The sequence below is a fragment of the Macaca thibetana genome, chromosome X (assembly GCF_024542745.1).
Source record: "Macaca thibetana thibetana isolate TM-01 chromosome X, ASM2454274v1, whole genome shotgun sequence".
Classification (NCBI taxonomy): domain Eukaryota; kingdom Metazoa; phylum Chordata; class Mammalia; order Primates; family Cercopithecidae; genus Macaca; species Macaca thibetana.
Window position 1 is genome coordinate 98,320,737 of NC_065598.1, and position 12,408 is coordinate 98,333,144.

The window sequence follows — 12,408 nt, forward strand, 5'->3', positions numbered from 1 at the left end:
TGAATGATTTCATAAAGGTTCATAAGCTAGGTTTTTAGGGAGGTAGTGTATTTTTTGGTGTTTGCCTACACTTCTTTGCAGAGAAGTTTGATAATGGCGGTGCATTGGTGCCACCTTGTAACAGAAGCCTGAACTGCAGCCTGAACTAGTGTAAGCTGGAAGGTGAAAGGGAGGGACTGTGGCCCAAACTTACAAGATAGAACTTTCTGGAAGTCTGGGTGTAAAAGGTGGCATACACAAGCAAAAAAGATACTGAGGGCCTCTAAGCAGGAAGTACAGGTTTTTAGTATGTTAAAGAGAAAGAGGTATGTGAGAGGAACTAAAAGATCATTTTAACGTTTATGCGTTGAGACTTGTGGTTAAATAGCTAGAAGCCTATATAAGCAAAAATGGGATCAGACCATTTATGATTTCTGTAACCCACTTTTACTGTTATTGTGATTACCTTTCTGTATAAATATATTTTTATGATAACATTTGAAATAACTACAACAAAATTTTAGTGTCATTTTTTTTTAATGACCTGGGTATCATCTCATCATGTGGATGCCCTAAAATTTATTTAATTGGTATCCTAATTACAAAAATTTAGTTCCCTTACTATTTTTTTTCTATTACAAACAATAATATACTTAACCCTATGCTCATATAGACGCAAATATCTTTGTGAGCATTTATTTATAAGTTCCTGAAAATGTCATTTCAAAACCCTTTGAACTATAATATTCTTCAAAATACTATTACTCATTTATATTCCTTATATCACAGTATGAAAATACCTGTTTTTCCACACATTAAAAATAATGTGAATCATTAATCTTGTCTGCAAGATATCATTTTTTCATCATTATTTTTATTATAATTTGTTTTTGCTACCTTCTAGAATTCTATCCTATGGATGTAATATTATCAGTTTTACAACTCTGTGTTATTCACAGTGTTCTGATAGCTCCTATTACTGACATTCTGTGGATTAAATCTTTTCAGAGTCTTTGCACCACAAAAGAGCACAGTTCTGGGCACAGTTCCTGTAGCTGTTTATACTGGTGAGCAGAATGTGTTCCTCCTAGGAGAATTCTGGTATTGTGATAACAGAACATGATTGTCATATGAGAGAGAGTCTGTGTGCTGACAATTACGTTTCCCTCTTCCTTCTGCCCCTTTATGGCCTTATGTTCCATTTGGTCTCTAAATTCAGGCTCTGCAGTGAAGGAAGGGAATTGTCAGGATGACAGGCCTTAACACTGGATCCTCATCAACATCTTCCACTATGTCCTGAAGATAAACTTCTAAAAGAGAATTGTTGGTGCAAAAGGTGTACACCTATGTAACCCTTTGCAAGGTATTGCCGTACTGACACCCATAAAGGTAGTTCCATATAGGCTTCCCAGGTGGAGTCATGTGGCTGCAGAGGAATGAAGAAACTGGTAATGTTGACATCTAGTCACACAAGGCAGGTGCTGGACTTTGTCATGGATCAACTCTCAAGCCACTACCATAATTGGAGGATGTGGAAGTGATCAGAAGTTATCAAATTTTGCACACAAGCAAAACCCAAAGTAGCATGAGGGGAAAGGGGACAGTCACTGCTTGGAGGAACACAGGAAAGAGTCAGCAGATTGGGATATAGCAACAGTTGTATACATTCATGTTTATATGAAGCAGGTACATCAAATCAATATCAGAAGACCAGATCATTATCATATTTTTAACAGCTTTCTTGCAGCTAAACCTACAGACAATATAATTTACACATTTAAAGCTTATAATTTGATGAATTTTATTAAATGTATAGAGTTTTTCACCCATACCATAATTAAGTTTTAGACATTTTCATCACTCCAAAAAGTCTTATCATGCTTGAATGCAATTAATCCTTGCTTCCACCCCAGGCCTTAAACCACAGATATGCTTGGTGTCTCTGTGGATTTCTTTACTCCAGAAATTTCATGTAAATGCAATTATATAATATTTGGTCTTTTGCATATATCTTCTTCCACTTCACATATATTTTGAAGGTTCATCTATATTATGGCATATCCATACTTCATTCCTTTTATTGGCAAAGAATAATCATAATATATCACATTTTAGACACATTTAACAATTAATGGACATTTGGATTGTTTCCAGTTTGGGGCTATTGCAAATAAGGTTGCTACGTACATTTGTATACAAGTTTTTATGTAGACAAATGTGTTGATCTTGGGTGTGTACCTAGGAATGGAATTGCTGGGTCATATGATAACTCTATCCATGCGAGGAACTGCCAGGCAATTTTCATGACTGATTGTCTGGAGGAGCACAGACTTAGTTTTTCTTGTGATTAGACTAGTGTTATAGGTTCTGAGAAAGAATACCACAGAGTTGAAGTGCCCTTCTTGTCACATCATATCTGGGTTTACATAGTGCCCACATGAAGTCACTGGTGATAATGTTTCATCACTTGGTTAAAGTGGTGTCTGGCAAGTTTCTAATAACTATTTTTTCATTCCCTGTTCTTTAGAAGGAAGTCATGAAATCAGCCCTGCCCTCAGCAAGTGGGGTGCAGAATTAAGCTTGACCTCAGGGAGAGCAGACAGCTACATATTTCACTTAGAATTATTTGAAAAAGACAGTTTTCCTCCTCTCACTGATTTCTTTATTAATTCAAACTTTTGTTCATATTGGTATGGATTCATGTATACCTATGTTAAATGCTGGGATATTTTATTGAACAAATGCATCACAATAGAAACTCCAACATCTTGGTATCTGTGGTGCAGACTGGAACATGAGTGCCGGGGAGACTAGAGCACTCAGATTCCTGGCAGCCTCAGGGCACAAAGCTTTTTTTTTTTTTTGCTTATTTATTTATTTATTTATTATTATTATACTTTAAGTTCTAGGGTACATGTGCATAACGTGCAGGTTTGTTACATATGTATACTTGTGCCATGTTGGTGTGCTGTACCCATCATCTCGTCAGCACCCATCAACTCGTCATTTACATCAGGTATAACTCCCAATGCAATCCCTCCCCCCTCCCCCCTCCCCATGATAGGCCCCGGTGTGTGATGTTCCCCTTCCCGAGTCCAAGTGATCTCATTGTTCAGTTCCCACCTATGAGTGAGAACATGCGGTGTTTGGTTTTCTGTTCTTGTGATAGTTTGCTAAGAATGATGGTTTCCGGCTGCATCCATGTCCCTACAAAGGACACAAACTCATCCTTTTTTATGGCTGCATAGTATTCCATGGTGTATATGTGCCACATTTTCTTAATCCAGTCTGTCACTGATGGACATTTGGGTTGATTCCAAGTCTTTGCTATTGTGAATAGTGCCGCAATAAACATACGTGTGAATGAAACTCCAGGTTCTATTACTGAGCAGGCATTAACAACATAGTTCCCCTGATTTATTTAACCTCTCCTAACTTCCTATAACCTGACCTAAACTATGGATTTCACAATAGGTTACTTGGATGAAGGTTAAGGTTAAAGGATATACAACTTAGAGTACGATATGATTACAGTTTTAATATTAGTTTTAAAAACATTAATATCGTCTCTCCCAGAAGAAATACCTGTTGTCTGACTGAGCCCCTGTCTGCCATCTTAAAAGACAGTTCACATGGTTCCCATTCGAAGGTCTCTTGGCCCTAGGGGAAGGATTTCACTTCCATCATCATTATCCTCATCATCACCAAGAGGGGTTGTTGAGTGAGCATCCATGAGGGAGTGTAAAATGACTAATCCCTAAGCCTTGGTGGCTCATCATTCACAGAAGTCCCCGAGTACATGCAATGTTTCTTAACTTTCTTTCATTATTAGGATCCAAAGGAGGCTTTTTAGACATTTATTTTTTTCCTCATTAGCTCCTTCCTGCCTAGAACATGAAATTTTAATAGCACCGATATAGTGTAAACTGTTTGTGTGCTGTGTGGTTCATTGTAGTGCCACAAACCATTGTAACGTCTACCATCTTCCTACCCTCCAGAATCAATTTTCAGCCCCTTGGGGACAATATCTCCTCTGTTGAGAATGCATGGATATTGTGATGATGGTAAAAGCTGTAACTTCATTCCTGTCCCTTACTTGATGTATGACACTGGAATCCTTTCTTAGCCTCTGTCAGCCTGTTGTTGGTCATCTGTAAAAGGAACTCACAATGTCTTCCTCACAGAACTGTTCTGTGGGGTAAATTGGAAATCCTGTACAGAGCAGATGGCACCTAGTAGGACTTCAACAAATGTTTGTCCTGGCCCACCTTTTCTTTTCCTCTCAGAGAAATGATGACTGTCACCTAATCCAAACAGCATAACTGCCACAAAGACCACCAGGAAATGGAGCAGGAAGAAGTAGAACATGATGAATGAAGCACCAGGGCCATTTCTGTGTTGCAGGAGAACTTTGCTGAAGGATTGAGGGAGACTGAAGAAGCTCATTGAACCATTTTCTTTAATTCCTTGTCATTTTCTGCTGCCTTGTTTGATCTTCTAGATTGATATTGGAAAAGCAGTTTCCCATTGAGTCTCAAATGAAAAGAGAGTGCAGATGAAGAGGAGGTAGGAGTCACAAGCCCTTGACCTTCATACTAGACCCATTACCACCTACAGTACCTTGCAGTGGGATTTCATCTGCACCATCAGCTTCTTCAAAGACAGAGAGGTTGTTGAGTGAGTACACATAAGGGAACAATCCTAGCAACATAAAAAACTACAAGTGTTAAAGTCCTAGACGGTCATCATCTCTAAAACGAGACCAGGTGTTGACCTTTGAGGAGACTAAGAGTTGCATCCCCACTCCTGATCATTACTAGATGCCTCTGCAAAACTGATTTTCCATCAGTGAGTCTGAGTTGGTCATCTGTAAGCTAGAAATAATGATGCCTTCCTCACAGACTTCTTGTGAGAGAATTGCACAAGGCATACAATTGTTTCCATACTTTTAGCTAAGTTAGTGCTGTTATCCAGCTTTTCATTCTCTAAAGATAATGTTTCTGAGATTTCTCTAATAAGATGACCTTGGGATTGTTTTGATATGACTAGACATGTTGTGACCATGCTTGTATACCTTTCCTGGTGCAACACACATGCTTCTCTCTATAGTCCGTGATTAAGAGAGTAGCAGCTGATGGGGGCCTCATTTTGTTTTCTCATAGATGTTGCCGAATGTCTCTGCAAAGAGGTTGTACCAATTTGTTCTTCCCCATTAGTGTATGAAGTTCTTTTCACCTACATTTTCCATTTAAATGGGATGTAGTATAAACACACACTATCAGTCATCAGGGTTTATTTCTAAACTCAGTAATTATTCTATGATATATTCTGAGGCATAAATGTAAACTATGTCATTTATTTAAAAACGTGATAGAAAAAAAAAGGAATCTAACATTATAACACCAGGATATCAGATCAGCAAATACTTAAAAAGTCTTGTGAAACTTATCATTTGTTCAGATCTCTAAAGCAGGTGCTCTCTTATAGTTGGTTGGGATACATATTAATAAAAAGATTATACAGTTCAATTAGACAGTATAGCAATGTTAAATTTTCATGCTTTTTGAGGAAACAGTTACACTTTTGGGAATTTAGCCTCCTGGTATAGCAGGAAGAGCTCTGGCAGTCATCACTCATCTGTCCACATGACTCAGGAAGCTGCCCATTTTCCTAGCTGACTCAGAGCCTTCAAGTCCCCTCTTCCTGAGGCATTGTTTTACAATGTAGGTTTTACTATTATTTAGGATAGTGAGGCCAAGGGATCAGGATACAACTGCCATTAAGGAGATAGTTTGTTACTCGAAATTTCCAAGAGGAGGCACTCTCCATTCCACATAAGTCCACTCAGAGTCCACCAATTTAGGCGGGAGGTAAATGTGGCAAAAGCCTTTATTGTGGTTTTCTGTGGTAAATGACAGACAAGGCAGGGTAATTAGGCTTAGGACTGACTACTCGGAATAATTTCAGCAGGTTCTGTGGTGCAGGGGCTGTCCTAAGTTGTCTGGAATTGTTACCGGAAAGAGGCCCTGATCCAGACCCCAAGAGAAGGTTCTTGGATCTCACTCAGGAAAGAATTTGGGGCAAGTCCGTAGAGTAAAGTGGAAGCAAGTTTATTAAGAAAGTAAAAGAATAAAAGAATGGCTATTCCATAGGCAGAGCAGCCCCGAGGGCTGCTGGTTGCCCATTTTTATGGGTATTTCTTGATTATATGCTAAACACTGGAGTGGATTATTCATGAGTTTTCCAGAAAGGTGTGGGCAGTTCCCAGAACTGAAGGTTTCTCCTCATTTCAGACCATATAGGGTAACTTCCTGATGTTGTCATAGCATTTGTAAACTATCATGGTGCTGGTGGGAGTGTCTTTTAGCATGCTAATGCATTATAACTAGCACTTAATGAGCAGTGTGGACGACCAGAGGTCACTTTCATAGCCATTTTGGTTGGGTTTTAGCTGGCTTTTTTACTGCAACCTGTTTTATCAGCAAGGTCTTCATGACCTCCTATCTCATCCTGTGACTAAGAATGCCTTGACCTTCTGGGAATACAGCCCAGTAGGTCTCAGTCTTATTTTACTTAGCTCCTATTCAAAATAGAGTTTCTCTGGTTCAAATGCCTCTGACAGAATCAGGCTCTGATATGATTAGGGGAGGGTACTATTGGCCTGGAATGTAAGAGCCCAGTAGAGGAAGTGTGAGTGTGTATGTGTAGTTGCTCTGGATTAATTAGTTTGAATATAAAATGTGTGCTCCTTAGGTGAGTTTTTTGTTAGGACTGGGAATTAGCTAACCCTGGAAGGAGCAGTCCCTCCCCAGTTAGCAAGGCCTCAGATGCCAGAGCATCAAGCATACAAGAAATAGGAAAAAAATGCCACCACTGTTATCTATCCTTTGATCCAAACAGAAAAATCTGCCTCACGCTGGATACCCACTCCGGGTGGACCATCCAGGAGCCACTCCAAGCTTTGATATGGAGCAGTTCTCAGGTTCCTACTCCTAGAGCGACCTGTAGACCTCTGACATCATTCCTGTCTGGGAGAAATCTCTCTTCCTCTCCCTTCTCTGTGTCCTCAGAGGTCCTCCCTTTCCTACAAGATAATAAGCAGCCCAATCCTTTCTTTAAGTTTTCATAAAAGATGGAAGAAATACTGGCTTCATGTGTGAAGCTTCTGCTTCTAGCTCTGCCACAAACCATTCCTGAAGCAAGGGGAAGGGTCACCAAACTTGGATCCTTTCTGGAAATGCCACCAGCACCCCAGGGTGCCCACATTGACAGATTCTATTCCTGGCTCTAGCAGTAGGCCTGGTGAGCAATGTCTTTGCCATCCTTCTCTGGTAAGGAATATGTGCTTTGTAGTCACATCCATCTGTGGAGAGAGAATAGCAATACCTCACTAGCAGGGCTGTTGTGTGGGTTAATTCCAACTACTAACGTGAAGAATGTAGCACTAGGCTTGGCTAAAAATCGGCTTCGTAAATATTAGCTGTCTTTCCTCTTTGGGCCCAAAAGTTCATATGACTCCTAACCTGCCCCCTCACCCAAGCTTCCTTAACCAAATTGCAGGTCAGAATCACTTTGGGATCCCTTTCTAAACCCTCACCTGAAACTCTTTTGTTGGTGAAATAGGACTTCTGTATTGAAGGCCATTCAAGTTATGAAGTTGTAATAATGTGGGCCTCAAAAAATATATACACCAATTTGGCACCAACATGTATCCAAGTGTTCATTGCCCCTTTATTCCACAAACACCAGGTGTTACCAGCTTTTGTCTTTTTTTTGTGTGTGTGTGACAATCTGATCTGCTTGTTTTTGCCAGACCTTTCCCATTGGAAGAATCATGTCAGATGGTCATTAAACTTACGGATTCACAGGGTCACCCCTTAGACTTTCCAGATTTAAAACAAAACAAAACAGTATGACTAGTTGAATTTGAACTTCAGATAAACAAAATTATATACACTAAAACATTCAGATTTACCTAGATGTGCTGTGTTTTATCTTTCTATGCTTCCCATGGAAGACTCTGTATTAAACCAAGGTGCTCTACACAGTAGCCCCTGCTGAGCTGCCAGCAGATGCCAGCATCAGTCATCCATGTCAGTGAGCTTTTTTGGAAGTCCCAGGATGCATTCGTCTGTATTCAGATGATTGCAGTCCCTGGTGATAGATACCACATTGAGCAAAAATCATCCAGCGGAGCCTAGTGAACACACAAAATCCTGAGAGATAATAAATGGCTATTGTTTGGGACGTTTTGTTAAGTAGAAATGAATATCCAAAACATGTGGATTTGGTGAACTTTCCCTCTTTTTCTCTAATCTATTATACTGGAATTTGTAGAGATTCTGTTAGCCTTAAAGCCTTGGTAGGACTTTGTTATAAATTTTGCCATAATCTGCATATGAGTTTATGTGTGGGTATTGAATTATGAACATTTCCTTAATTCCTTCTTGAAGTGATTTTTCAAGGGAAAATTTCACAATATATGATTTTCAACCCGCTCTTGGAATTTAGAATCTAATTCAAATCTCCCTCCATAAAAGGAGCTTCCACTGCAATTACTCATTTTAAGGAATTCAGAGGCTGTTACTACATGCTACTCCCAAGCCATATGGAAAATCATATCTTCAGCAGGTTGCTTGATGAATATGCTATTGAGACAAGGGATATCTACCACTTGTGAACTGTTTTTCAAAGAAGGTGTCCTGAGATACTTTCTCCTGCTACAGGGATAGCCCTTGGCAAGGAGATTACTTTCCTTGGGTACGCATAGTCAGGGCTCCTCAGGAGACAGCACGTGGTTAACTGTTCATTGCACTCCTTGATCTTTGTGACTGTCCCAATGCAGCACTGCTGGATGGACTAATCTGTCTAGTTCTGGGGTTCATTCATAGAAAGCCCATGTGACAGTAAATCTAAGTCATATTGTCCAATATCACTTTTATGAGGAATAAGGTCAATGTATTATGCTTATTAGTTTTTTGTGATTTTTTTTTTATTTGGTTTAGAGTTCAGACTAAGAGCAGGAAGGTATTTTGGGGGCTTCTTAAACACGAAAGCATTGTAAAGCAAGACCGTAGAAAGAGTTGAGGAGCCAGTGAGGCACAGAAAGGGGAGTAGAGCTGTAGGCCTGTTGTAAGACCCATCCCTGAGGACAGAGCAGAATGATTGCCCAGAAGGGCAGCTTACTATTTAGAGTTTTGAAGGGAGAGGACCTGGGTTGAACAACCCATTTCTCCTTTCAGATTTACCAATCAGTTAAGTCATTCCTGTGATAGAGAAGGAGTGAGTGAGTGTATAGAGAGGCTACATGTTTGTTTGTTTGTTTGTTTTTCATGGATGTCTCTTCACATGGAAAAAGTATCAAAAATGTAAGATAAAAATTTTCCAGGGTAACCCAATGTATTATTGAATTGACTAGATGTCTGCCTACTAAATGATTATATTCTTATAGGCCTGCTTCCATGAAATAAATGTGAGATTCCTTAAATGACATTTTATGGTATTTTAGATCATTTAGATCATTTTAATCATAAATATGATTATAGATAGTCTCTAGTTTTCCGCCACAGATGACTAACCACTTAGCATGATGTGTGAGTTTTACAAGTTCACTCTCAGAGGGCTAGTTCATCACCAAGAGCCCTGGGGTACCTCCTGGGTCTCTGGATACTGGTGATACTCCTCTACTGTCACTTTTAAACAAATAAAATTTTTGACCACAGGGACCTGCTTTCTTCTACCAAACTGGGCAGAGTTCCCCCAATTGCCTGGGTCCCAGCCTAGTTCCTCTAGTGAGTATGCTTTCGCAAGTGGTGGTCTAAAGTGTGAAGGTATTTTGCTTTCAGCTATAGGCAAAGGAACTATGCAAAGGCTTGTGAGATATAGAGGACAAGTCAATGCATCACAGTTGCCATGGAAACCTGAAGTTATTATGGGGCTTCTGCATCTTTTAATAGAGCAGAAGACCTAGAAGAATATGGCTATGAGAGCAAGGTCCTACCTTCAGGTGTCTGGGACTCAGCTGAGGGTGTGGGTGCCCCATGGTGGGGGCTGAACTGCCCTGGGATGAATGAGAGAGATATAGGGCTCTTTCTCACCCCAGTGAGTGTTGCGTATTCCTCCAGGGTGTCCTGTAGCTACTTTCCACATAAAGGCCAGACGTGGGAGGATGAGACTGATAATGACTCTCTTTGACCTCAGCTTCCTCCTCTGTAAAATGGGGATAAGAATGCTCACATACGGCCGGGCGTGGTGGCTCACGCCTGTAATCCCAGCACTTTGGGAGGCCAAGGCGGAAGGATCACAAGGTCAGGAGATCGAGACCATCCTGGCTAACACAGTGAAACCCCGTCTCTACTAAAAATACAAAAAAATTAGCCAGGCGTGGTGGCGGGTGCCTGTAGTCCCAGCTACTCGGGAGGCTGAGGCAGGAGAATGGTGTGAATCCAGGAGGCAGAGCTTGCAGTGAGCTGAGATCACGCCACTGCACTCCAGCCTGGGCAACAAAGCAAGACTCTGTCTCAAAAAAAAAAAAAAAAAAAAGAATGCTCACATACAGGATTGCTGCAACCAGGATTGTAATAACACAAATGCAAGCCCATAGCCCTGTGGTTATTGCAGAATCAGGAATGCCTGTGTGAGTTGAGGTCACTTCTCATTCTTTTTCAATTTTGTTGTTAGAAGATAGATGAGGAAAGGAGAAGAAAAAGGTCCTAGTGAGAAACCCACTGATGACCCTTCTAATTGTTATGATCACTGCCCAATTGTATCAGTGTCATTGTTCACTAACCCAGTGCCTAGCATGGTGCCAGGCACATAATTACTCTAAGAAAGCACAGTGATTGCTGGATTCTTTCTCTCCTTGTGCAGCTCTTCATGTGGATGTCTGAGCTCCTATCAGGTGTCTGAAAGAGGCAGATTCTGAGGATTTGGGTCATGATGGCTGCCAAAGCTTCTACGCCTGACTTAAAGGGCAACAATCCTAGGAGACCACCAGCACTTACATCCCTGGTAGGACATGACACCTGCTTATGGTGAGTTCATAGATCTGAACAAAAGCATGTGGTGGAATAGCTCCTGTGAGGTTCACAAAATAGCCTAAAAGTAAAGAAGCTACTTTCATCTCATCACTGGGGAAGACAGCAGGGGGAATTTCCTTTCATCAGCAGCTGCATGCTTTGAAGTAGCCCTTGACACCCATCTAAGTGATGCCTGCTTTGAAAGCAATGAATTACCCACACTGAAGAAAGAACTTGATCTTAATATGCACTTGTAGTAAATACAAATTTTTTTCTGACTGTATAAGTCATTCCCATGTATCTCCCAGTTGGGGGTTGAACTATGCAGTTGGTTGGAAGGTGTTCCTAGCAGTTTGATTCATGTATTAATATTTCTCCTTGCAGTCTATCAGCTTTAGCCTCATTTTACATTTTTTTAAAGACTTTAAATCAGAAAAACAAAAATTGAGGGAATTCCACATGAATTTTAATATCAGCTTGTTAATTTCTAGAAAAAAATTTATGCTAGTATTTTGACTGGGATTCCATTGAAAGCATAGATCATTTTGGGGAGAACAGCCATCATAACAAAACTGAATCATCCAACTCAAGAAAGGAAGAAAAGGCCTAGAGACAATCTACAGGTCAACTCTAGAAAGATCAATCTATAACAGAATAGAATAGTTATAGTACTTCCAATTTTATATTTGTGGTTAGAATTGAATCAGTTGAATTGTGTTTTTCTTCCTCACGTGATGAGTCATGAGTTCTTTGGTGGTGAGAGCGAGGGAGAGAGCATGTGGATACATCAGTGTATGTACATGCACATATGTATATGTTTATATCACTGAAGTTGTGATGAGTATCTATTGTTAGGAACACTTAAGGAGTGTTAATGTGGTCATGTCAGTCTCTTTCAATTCTTTGCACATTTTATGAACCAAATCAGAGTGATTATTCTTTGCTTTTTTTCCACCTTTCCTTGGCCAGCATGGTTACCATAGTGACTCATTGACCACTGTGGGATTTTGTGCAGACTGAGAGCATCCATGTATGATTCTCATCTGAATCACTCACACACAGTGGTCTGTCCACCAGACATAGTATTAGCCTTTGATCTTATATGCAATTGTTCACTTCTAAAGGGCTTAGAAGAAACTTGCTTTGCTTCTCTGAGGTTACATTACATAACATAAGAGGACACTAAGTAACTTAAAAGAAAAAGAAATGGGTTGTTGATATTCTTCTTCCTCAAATTTTATCAGGAGGTTAGAAGAAATATTACTGGAATCATACAGCATGCACTCTCTTGTATCTGGCTCCCTTCAGTCAACATAATGTGTGTGAGATTAATGTGTATTGCTGTTTGTAGTTGTAGATTATTCATTCTCATTGCTGTAAAGTATTATATTGTTTGGATATTTCATAATAT

At 40.0% G+C, this 12,408-nt stretch overlaps 1 protein-coding gene across 1 annotated transcript in view; it reads left to right on the forward strand.

Moving 5' to 3' along the window:
* Positions 1–12,408, forward strand: part of LOC126946025 (ras-related protein Rab-40A-like) — a 203,883-nt gene that overhangs the window by 103,762 nt on the left and 87,713 nt on the right. The window contains exon 4 of the mRNA XM_050776008.1: positions 10,849–11,012. The gene's annotated coding sequence lies outside the window, so the exon portion shown is untranslated. The remainder of the gene's footprint in view (positions 1–10,848; positions 11,013–12,408) is intronic.